Here is an 8,938-nt window from a genome sequence, read left to right as displayed (position 1 = left end):
TCAAGAAAGCCGGAATTTAGGGGGAAAAAAAAACCCAAATGAATTAGATGACGAAACAACGTCCCGCTTTTGTCTTCCAAAGCCGGATGATGTACATTGACAGCACTGGTATAACATTCCAACCGTCTTATTTCGAGGTGCCGTCAAACATAACATGTCTCGACAGTGACGTCATTTTGAAAGGCAAGTTGCGTTCGAAGAACTCGTTAAACGGAATCAAAATCATCAGAGAAAGAGGGGAGGAGGTAGGGAAACCCTTATTGATGATCCTATTTTCTTGGGTGCAGTTTCCTTAAAAAATAATAATAACGAGGCAAGAGAAAGGACGAGAAATTTAATATTTCGGGTTTTTTTTTGTATTATTTCATCGTCATTTCGTTTTGGATAGAGAAAGAGAGAAAATGAAAGAAAAAAAAAACAAGGGGGGGGGGAGTTGAGTAGAGAAAGAACCGACAGACCGGCCAATCAGTTACGTGCGTGTGGTAAAGGTGCCTAAAAGTAAGTCAGTATGTCAGGTCGCAGCCTGTTTTGTGTCCGAGTTGCGTTATACCGTTAACACACGTAACAGACCGACTAGATACGCGCACCTCATTTCTCGTCTCTAGCTCATCGTAAGATGTCGGTGTTTGAATATCTCGTCAGAGGAAATTGACGGATCGATGCTATGTCCTACTAGTTCATGGCAAGCAGCAACAGGTCAAAAATTTTGTATGTCGGGACAAATAACACAGCAGTAAAAGAAATTCGATTTAGCTTGGAATTTTTTAATAGGACGTTTCAAATCGAATGGCCATCGTGCTTTTCCTCTCTTCGTCCTTGACTCCCCTATGTATAATATTGCATACAATGATGATTGTCATTATCTCTTTCTCTTTGTGCGTTTCGCAATATACGTGAATGACGCCATACACGCACGAACTGTCCAAGTCTGAAAGAATAAAGGCTATCTATTATACCTTAGGTAAATGACACGTTAGGGAGCAAAAGACACGGAGACAATGCTTGGCCAAAAGGGTAACGAGCGAGGTCCAACCTGGCGTGTTATTGTGACATCGCTGTTATTTTTCATGCGAATCGTGGCAGACAAGAAACTAATGGGGCGTCAGTTGATGTGTTGGTATCCCCATGTTTAGCCAATAAACAAGAAAAGTCTCGAAGAAAACCAACGCCTATATCGTCTATGATCTCCATCAAAGTGCCTATACTGCCCTTTAACGGCCTGACGCTGTGGCGATGTGACCGAGATCGGCCGCGTGAAATCTTGCACCGACCTCTAAAAAAGCGAAAGCATCGTTTCAGCGAAGGGCCAGCCAACTCTCCAATAGCAACAGGTCCACGTTCGACGCTATATCCACACACACTGCTATTTGACGAAGAAGAAAAAAAAAAGAAACTTTTGGGGAGGATTTTTTGGGTTGTTTGTCTTTTTACGTTTTGTCGTCTGTTGACATCGAAATCCTTTTGGATTCATTCCCAAAAGAACTCTCACAATGGCAAAGGCACAGGATTTCGAATTTAAGCGTGTATGCGTATAAATAAGATTGCCTTTTTCCTGTTTCATATTTAGATATTTTTTTCTTTGGATAATACATTCGACTTGTTAACACTTTCCCTCCGTCGTGCTTGTCGAGTACTCGTATCAACCTATTCACATAGACACACACACACAATAAGAAAGAGAGAGAGTAGTCTATGGTGATAGTTGTATATATCCTTTCTCTGAGCGTGTCGACGTACGTCCACCACGGTCACCCAATGGAACATCCTCGGTCCGATTCAGCAATCATAAAATAAGAGCCGATTATAACAGCTCTTTAAAATGAGAAGTGACATTTTACGGTTATTTTCGTTCTCATTCGTTGCCGCGCGGCAAGGCTAAGCAAACACACACGCAGCACGGGCGACATGTCGGCTTGTTTATGAAAACACGTTTTCTAGTCTTTCTCTATTTAGTTTCGTGTTCATCTCTTTTGAGAAGGCAGAAGAGACAGTGAGAGGCGCGAGAGAAGATGGCCTTCGCATCAACAGCCCGCACGTAGATTTCTCGGCTGGTACTCACGTAGGAGCGGCCTTGCCCGCGGGTTACAGAAGATCCCGGCTCTTATACACGCAGATTGCTTTTTATGATTCTCTTCACATACCTTGATAAGCTTGTTTCCCCCTCTCTATTCTACCCATTTTTTTTTTTTTGACATACTGATTCATTTATGGAATTCAAAAAAGTTCTTGGTGATAAACATGGACGAAGGTAAGACGTTCGTGATGAAACAAAAGCCAATCAGTTAATTACTATTTTCGAATGGAAATGAAGAAAATAAAACAACAAGAACGCAACGAGAACAAAAAAAACCTTTGGAATGAAGACGATCACGCCTTATGAATAATTCACGAATCGGCCGTGTTTCGTCACGACTAGATTATGCGGAGGCCTCACGGCCTTGAGTAGCAATCCGTTTGTCTTCGTTTCTCTCTCTCTTTCTATACGGCGAAAAAAAATTTGAACAACTCTAGCCTCACTCTCACATGTTTTCGGTTGTTTTTATTACATAAGATTTTTCATTATTGTGTGTGTATGCAGCCAACCGATGAGATCGGATTGCAATCAATTTGGCGTGTCGTTATATCGGTACAACTAACCATAACGAACAACCATCGCCCAGTTGGCATATTTTCCTCTTTTGATGAAAATCAAAAGAAAAACAAAATTTCACCAACAACTTTAGCAACAGATATGAACTCCGCCAGATAGTTGAAGAGAAAGTCCCGCGTTCATCTGGCGCCATCGAGCCAAAACGATCGTTTTTTTTATTTGTTTTTGGTTTTTTGTTGTTCCCCCTCGTTTCATAACGTCGTCATTCGAATAGAAAGATCTGGATTAACAGTAAACCACGTATATAGCACTATGCCTTTTTGCCACATTATATGCATCCGCCCGTTTCTTTGAATAACATTCTCTTTTTCTCTCAAACAACCTCTCCCACGAATAAACGATTCTCTCGATAAAAACTTCATTTGCAAACGGATGCGTGGAAGGGCTTGGCAGAAAACGACAAAACTTCTTCGAACCTTTTTCATCGATTATTACCTTGAGATTTCATTTTTCCAAGAAGAAGAGTACTGTAGCTAACATGCCAGTGTTGATGTTTAATGGAGAATGTGTTAGAGCCCCACTTACGTATATGACCTCCCTATGAGTGAATAATGTTCTTAAACAAGTTTGATTTAAATCAATGTTGAAAGCGTCTCTGTAACGAAGCCGTTATTTCAAAGAATAGATTGGCAGAAATTCCATTTGGAAATCGGTGGGTTATGCAACATCTGAAGGACGCTGGTTCTCTGGCACGAGAAGAAAATGCATTCATTTGTATAGCCCACACTTTACGTATTCATATTTTTTTTGTTACGGTTTTTTGCGAGCAAAAAAAAAAAAGAAACTTAGATAATCTTTGCGGACCAGCTGGAATTTTGTGCTGTCGTGGAAAGTACTTTGAACTTTCTTTCACCACCGACTGTAATCGTTACAAAAAAATATATCGCTTGAACGGTGCCCCGGTTGCGTAAACTACCTAATTTTACTGCCAGCCGTATTCAATCCATTCACGCATTTCACTATGGTTTTATATTGAGATGTAAATAAACCGCATACGTAATTTTCTTTTTCTTTTTTCCCAAGCTTATCCAACAATTTCCTGCTGCCATCTCTGTTTGGACCATACAAGAGTATTTGGCGCATAAATACGAAACAACTATCTCTGTCAGGACATCTGAAAACGAACGATTTCTCTAGTGAAATCGAACTTATTAAAATTTTATGTTATTCATAAAAACAGGCTTTAATCCCTTGTTGACCTGCTGTTGTTGTTTCTCTCATCAATAATTCTTACGTGATTTCTGCTCGAAATGATATCGTTGTTTAACATTTTATTCTCATTATTCGAGCTGTTGCATATCTATCGGAAAGTAAATAACGTGACTTGATATCGAGGCTTCTAACATGGTTTTCGGATACGCAAGCGTGTTACAGTCCTTCAGAGTGCATAGGATTACCGATCGATCGTGACTTCGTGTCTTTGACATTCGTCACGAAAATCAAACAAAAGTGTCCTGTTAAAGCTAGTTCGATTTTTATTTCCAAATACGAGCCTCGCTGATATTTGCGATAAATAGTAAGTAAAAAAATAAGTTCACGGAACACGTAATTCTGTATTGCACGAGAGAACATTTTTTTCGTACGTAAGGTGTAGCAGATTTCAAAACCAGGGGGCTTTAAAGGTCACGTGACTTGTAATATTTAATCACTAAATTCGCAACACTTCGCAGTCACTGGCAATTAGAGCGTCTTTGAAGAAAGTATTCGTTCAGCGAGATCGACGATTGATTTTTTATTTTCATAGCAACCATCAACAGGACAAGGATGAATCTTTTGGTAAGAAACTAAACTGTCATATAGTATGTACTTTAAATCAATTAAATGTTGGTAATTGTTTTCCCATCCACAGCTGTTGATGTCGCTCTTTGCGATAACCTTAGCATCGGCGGAAGAAACAACCCCAGTGGTCAGCAAGTTCCAATCCGTGGAGGCGACCCAAACAGATATACAGTAAGCACAATTATTTTTGTCTTACATTTAAATAAAAATGTGTTCGTCAAACTTTTCGTTGTATCATTAACGTACACAATGGGAAATACTTTTTACTGTTTTGTTTTTAAGGGATCCATCGTCTGAGTTGCAATCTGGAAAAAGACAGGAAAACAGTACGAAGGTAAGGAAACATTTCACAAACAACTGAAAGTAGAAAAGAGTAAACTATTTCTTTTCCTCCTAGGTTGATTCCCCTGTTTCTGCCGCATTAGTAGATCTGAAAGATCCGGCACTAAATCTGGCTACAGAGGCCGTTATTTTGACCGACCAAACACCGGCTGCGGAACCGATGATGATTAAAGAAGCAGCTGTTCCAGCTGTAGAGACTACGGCAGCAGAAGAGAAGGATAATACGTCTCCCTCGGTAGTAGAGGAACCAATAAATCCAAATACCGAATGGCATGTTCCGGATGCAGAATCATTGGTTTTGGCTGGGGAGGCGAGCGTAGAGCCAGAAACGGATATGTCAGTTTCAGAAGATCCGCATGCTGCTGTCGAATCAGCAATTGATCTGATGTCACTGAAGGAAATCGATGACGAAGAAGCAAAGAGCCCAGCAGAAGAGCCAATAGATTTGCATGCGGAAGAGACTGTTGAAGAAGAAACTAAACCTTCGATTGAGGAGCCAATCCATTCACCTGAAAAACCAACTGATCACATTATACAACCAACAATCCTGGATGCAGGAACAACCGTACTGATAGCACAAACGGCTACGGAGAAAATAATAGCGGCAGTAGAAACCGAAAAACCAGTTATGGGATCAACAACTCCGGCTGCAAATACGATCATTGCGGCTGTAGAAACAACCTCACTGGCTGAACGAACGCTGACGCCTGTAGAAACGACAAATATGGTTGCCGAAACCGTTACTCCCTTTAGGGAAACAACATCGCCAGTCGAAGTTACGACACATTCAGTTGTAGAACTGGCCACCTTGAAAACGGAAAGGACTCCGGCTGGAGAAACGACGACTGTAGAGCCAACGCATTCGGTGATCCAGGAAACTAAGGTTGCTGAACACACAACTTCGGCTGGAGAAGCCACAAGTATAGATACAAAACCGATTACGTCAAGAGCACAAGAGATCGTTCCGGCAATGGAAGTGACTTCATCCGCCACCTTAATAACCAATTCAGCTGTCGAAACAACGGTGGTAACTAAGGAGCCAACACATCCTGCAACTCTGGAGGTAGAAGTGCCCCGTACGTCTGAAAAACCTGCAATCCCTTCCGTATGGCCAGCCTCATCGTATCCTGCGGAAACCACTGTAGGGCCAACAATTCTGGCTGCAGAACCAGGTACTGTGACTTCAGAGCCAGCTACTCCGACTGTAGAGCTAATCACCCCTTCCATAGAGGCAGCTACTTCAGCTGCAGTGCCATTTGTTCTGGTCTCAGGACTAGTTAGTCCCGCTACAGAGTCACCTACCCTGATGGTTGAGCATGTCACTTCAACTGCAGACTCAACTACTGGAGTTGTAGGGTCAACCATGTTGGCTGCAGAATCAGCTGCTTCGTCTGCAAATTCAGCTGTTCCGGCTTCAGAAGTAGCTACTCTGGGCGCAGAACCAGCCGAATCCACTGCAGGAAAAACCACTCCGATTGCAGAGTTAGCTATTCCGGTTGTAGAACATGCTACCTCGGTTGTAGAGCATGCTACTCCAACTGCATTACCAGCTATTCCGACTACAGAGCCAACCACTCCGGCGGCAGAGTCAGCTACCACGTCTGCAAGTGCGGCTACTCCAGCTGCAGAATTAGCTTCTCCGGCTACATTGCCAGCTACTCCGGCTGCAGAACCAACTACCCTGGCTCTAGAAGTCGCTACCCCGAAGGTAGAACTATACGTTCCTATTACAAACTCTGTCACTTTTGCTGAACATCCAGCCACGCTAGCTGAAGGATCAACTGCTCTGGCCATAGACGCAGCTACTTCGTATGTAAAACCAACTCTTCCAGCAGCAGAAACAGGTACTTCAACCGCAGACCCAATCACTTCTGTGGCAGGCAAATCCACGCATGCTGCAGAGCTAGATACTCTACCTGCAGAATCAGATACCCCGGTTGCAGAGTCAGCTACTCCGGTTGTAGAGGTTGCTACTCCGACTACATTACCATCTATTCACGCTACAGAACCAACTGTTCCGGCCTCAGAGCCAGCAACTCCAGCTGCAAACCCAACTACTTCCTCTGATCCAGCTACCCCGACGGCAGAGCCAATCACTCCAGGTGCACCGATTATTACAGTCGAATCAAAAACTTCAGTTATGTCCCCTAGTTTAACTACCGAAACGGCAATACCGACTGTGATATCAATCATCACGGCTGTAAAACCAATACCATCTCCGAACGAAGAACCAACTGTTTTCGATAGAACTCCGGAAGCGACAACAGCCATTCCAGCTACACAACACCATATTCAAAGTGTGGAAACAACTACATTGACAAACAATGTGCTACTAACTTCAGAAAGAATCCCTGTTTCAATCAACATAGTACATGTCCCGGAACAAGCAAGTTCAGCTGCAGAAAGCGGCCCTTCATCCATCCATTCGGAACCTTTAATCACAGAAAGAATCCCGCTTATGGAATCGACAACTTCAATACATTCGACAAACGCGGCAACACACATGATTTCTTTGGTCCCAGATCTAACAACTGGAACAAACGACACGTCTCTGTCCGTAGGAACAACAACACTGGTTGAGTTAAAGCCAAACACGGTTATAGAAACAACTGCCCCCTCACCTACAACCATCACCGTAAAAGAGATAATGCTGGCTACGGGAAGTACAACAACTCCGGCTAAAAAGCTTGCCTCGTCAACTACATCGGGATCGAAAAGAACTACTAAGGCATCACAAAAGCGGACAACAACTGCCAGTCCTCCACGACCTGGCTTCGAAACTGGAAAAGTATTTGACGAGGTGTTTGCTAAAATCACTAACTCAACCAGTAACATTCGCACAGCAACAGGTATTACAATTTTTCAAGTCAAAGATGAGATACTAAACTTCTCCCTTTTAGCCTCACAAATGAAGAAACTCAAAGAAATCTGGTTGGTGTTTAAGCTTTACTTGGACGCATTAAAAAATAAGGCAACTGATATATCTACAATCAATGCAACATATTCTCTTTCGACTCCGGAAGAAGCCAAAATTTGGAAGAATTTATTTGAAACTTACTTCAATAAAATGCGAAATAGTTCAGGTGCACAACAGTCATGTGTTTAACCTACCGCTTCCTTAATCGTTCCTTCATATTTTTATTCAGGCACGCAAGTGACAAAAATAATGGCAGCATGGACTACCCTCAACAACTACCTATTGTCTTATAAAGAGAAAACGACAAACAAGCCGGTAACCACTCAAGTAAAAACAACTACTCTAAGTGAAAAGACTACCCCCAAAACATCGGTCACCGTCCCCGTTACCCACATCACAGCTGCAACATTGGATAATCATTCTGCAATTTATATTACCGCCGCCGAGAGCAAACCAGTAAAGAACGTTAACTCTAGGACTGCAGCTATCGATCAATCGCAGGAATTGGCTGACGAAATCGAGAAAATTCGAAATCGATTAAAGCTCTCCACAAGTAATTTATTCACTTGAATTCTCTCTCGTGACAACATACGTTTTTGCACTAGAATCAGTTTTACTTATCCGATCCAAACATTTCATGCTTGGACTTTTAATGAATCTTGATTTACATTACAGAGAAGCAGTTGGAAAAATACAGAGAAAGCTGGATGGTTTTTAAGTTTTACTTGGATTCCTTTTCACCTGGATGGAAATCCAACAGAATGCCTGTAGCATACAGGGACTTCACGCTTTCAACCCCAGAGGAAGCAAACCGAAATCGCCAAACGTTCCTGGACTATTTTACGAATTCGCGACGTACATCAGGTATATCAAATCGCACGGCGGTTGTCAGTGAAACCTCATTTCACCATTCTTTTTCAGATTATCGATCAGACGCAGTATTGGAGTACTGGCAGGAAATGAAAAATCTTTTAGATTCCTATCAGGGAATAGACGGAGAAACAACGGAAAAAAAATAAAGAAAGAAATCCTCGCTCTTTCGAAACACGTCCGCAAAGCAAGGATCCATCACCGGCCGTTGTTACTCAACAAAAAAAGCCCATTACCATTGCATAGCATGCAAATGTATGAGTTAAGGTTTCAGAAAAAAATATAATTGGCAAATAAAAAATACGAATACCTTTTTTTTCGACACAATTCTTCAACCACTATCCTGTAGGCAATATTGTTCAAATGAGTCTGAGTCATGC

The 8,938-nt window shown here is 42.1% G+C and overlaps 1 protein-coding gene across 1 annotated transcript in view; it reads right to left on the bottom strand.

Moving 5' to 3' along the window:
- LOC130692327 (actin-binding LIM protein 2-like) overlaps positions 1-8,938 on the bottom strand; it is a 48,028-nt gene that overhangs the window by 11,690 nt on the left and 27,400 nt on the right. The gene's annotated exons all lie outside the window — the stretch shown is intronic.

Source organism: Daphnia carinata, chromosome 1 (assembly GCF_022539665.2).
Source record: "Daphnia carinata strain CSIRO-1 chromosome 1, CSIRO_AGI_Dcar_HiC_V3, whole genome shotgun sequence".
NCBI lineage: Eukaryota > Metazoa > Arthropoda > Branchiopoda > Diplostraca > Daphniidae > Daphnia > Daphnia carinata.
The sequence above is the reverse complement of the archived record's forward strand: the minus strand, read 5'-3'. Positions and strand labels throughout refer to the sequence as shown.